Here is a 2,105-nt window from a genome sequence, read left to right on the forward strand (position 1 = left end):
ATCCCTGCCATTGGAGCAAACAACTTTGAGCTTAAGCCTCAATTAGTTTCTCTAATGCAACAGAATTGCAAGTTCCATGGACTTCTTGGAAGATCCTCATCAGTTTTTAGCTGCATTCTTACAAATCTGTGACACTGTTAAGACCAATGGGGTTGACCCTGAGGTCTACAGACTTATGCTATTCCCTTTTGCTGTAAGAGACAGAGCTCGGATATGGTTAGACTCACAACCTAAAGAAAGCCTGAACTCTTGGAAAAAGCTAGTCAATGCCTTCTTGGCAAAGTTCTTTCCACCTCAAAAATTGAGTAAGCTTAGAGTGGAAGTCCAAACCTTCAGACAGAAGGAAGGTGAATCCCTCTATGAAGCTTGGGAAAGATACAAACAATTGATCAAAAAGTGTCCCTCTGACATGCTTTCTGAATGGAGCATCATAGGTATCTTCTATGATGGTCTATCTGAACTGTCCAAGATGTCATTGGATAGCTCTGCTGGAGGATCTCTTCATCTGAAGAAGACGCATGCAGAAGCTCAAGAACTCATTAAAATGGTTGCAAATAACCAATTCATGTACACTTCTGAAAGAATCCTGTGAACAGTGGGCCGAATCAGAAGAAAGGAGTTCTTGAGATTGATACTCTGAATGCTATATTGGCTCAGAACAAAATATTGACTCAGCAAGTCAATATGATTTCTCAAAGTCTGTCTGGAATGCAAGCTACACCAGGCAGTACTAAGGATGCTTCATCTGAAGAAGAAGCTTATGATCTTGAGAACCCTTCAATGGAAGTGGTGAATTACATGGGAGAACCCTATGGAAACACCTATAATCCTTCATGGAGAAATCATCCAAATCTCTCATGGAAGGATCAACAGAGACCTCAACAAGGTTTCAACAACAATAATGGTGGAAGAAACAGGTTTAGCAATGGCAAGCCTTTTCCATCATCTTCTCAACAACAGACAGAGAATTCTAAGCAGAACTCCTCTGACTTAGCAACTATAGTCTCTGATCTAATCAAAACCACTCAAAGTTTCATAACTGAAACAAGGTCCTCCATTAGAAACTTGGAGGCACAAGTGGGTCAGCTGAGTAAGAAAGTTACTGAACTCCCTCCTAGTACTCTTCCAAGCAATACAGAAGAGAATCCAAAAGGAGAGTGCAAGGCCATCAACATGGCCAAATTTGGAGAGGAGGAAGAGGCAGTGAGCACCACTAAGGAAGACCTCAATGGACGTCCACTGGTCTCCACTGAGTTCCCTAATGAGGAACCATGGGAATCTGAGGCTCACACTGAGACCATAGAGATTCCATTGGATTTAGTTCTGCCATTTATGAGCTCTGATGAGTATTCTTCCTCTGAAGAGGATGAAGATGTCACTGAAGAGCAAGTTGCTAAGTACCTTAGAGCAATCATGAAGCTAAATGACAAGTTATTTGGTAATGAGACTTGGGAGGATAAACCCCCTTTGCTCACCAAAGAACTGGCTGACTTGTCTAGGCAGAAACTACCTCAAAAGAGACAGGACCCTGGGAAGTTCTCAATACCTTGTACAATAGGCACCATGACCTTCAAGAAGGCTCTGTGTGACCTAGGGTCAAGCATAAACCTCATGCCTCTCTCTGTAATGGAGAAGCTAGGGATCTTTGAGGTACAAGCTGCAAGAATCTCACTAGAGATGGCAGACAATTCAAGAAAACAAGCTTATGGACTTGTAGAGGATGTTCTGGTAAAAGTTGAAGACCATTACATCCCTGCTGATTTCATAGTCCAAGAGACTGGGAAGTGCATGGATGAATCCATCATCCTTGGCAGACCCTTCCTAGCCACAGCAAAGGTTGTGATTGATGTTGACAGAGGAGAATTGATCATTCAAGTGTATGAAGAATCCTTTGTGTTTAAGGCTCAAGGATATCCCTCTGCAACCATGGAGAGGAAGCATGAAGAGCTTCTCTCAAAACAGAGTCAAACAGAGCCCCCACAGTCAAACTCTAAGTTTGGTGTTGGGAGGCCTCAACCACCTTCTAAGTTTGGTGTTGAACCCCCACATTCAAACTCTAAGTTTGGTGTTGGGAGGTTCCAACATTGCTCTGAGTATCGTGAGGC

At 42.9% G+C, this 2,105-nt stretch overlaps 1 non-coding gene across 1 annotated transcript; it reads right to left on the reverse strand.

Annotated features, from left to right (window-relative positions):
• Positions 1 to 307: 307 nt before the first annotated feature.
• Positions 308 to 415, reverse strand: LOC112793044 (small nucleolar RNA R71). The gene has a single exon (XR_003197754.1). It is a non-coding gene; the product is annotated as a small nucleolar RNA R71 (small nucleolar RNA).
• Between the last annotated feature and the right edge of the window lie 1,690 nt (positions 416 to 2,105).

This window comes from Arachis hypogaea, chromosome 3 (assembly GCF_003086295.3).
Source record: "Arachis hypogaea cultivar Tifrunner chromosome 3, arahy.Tifrunner.gnm2.J5K5, whole genome shotgun sequence".
NCBI classification, from domain to species: Eukaryota; Viridiplantae; Streptophyta; class Magnoliopsida; order Fabales; family Fabaceae; genus Arachis; species Arachis hypogaea.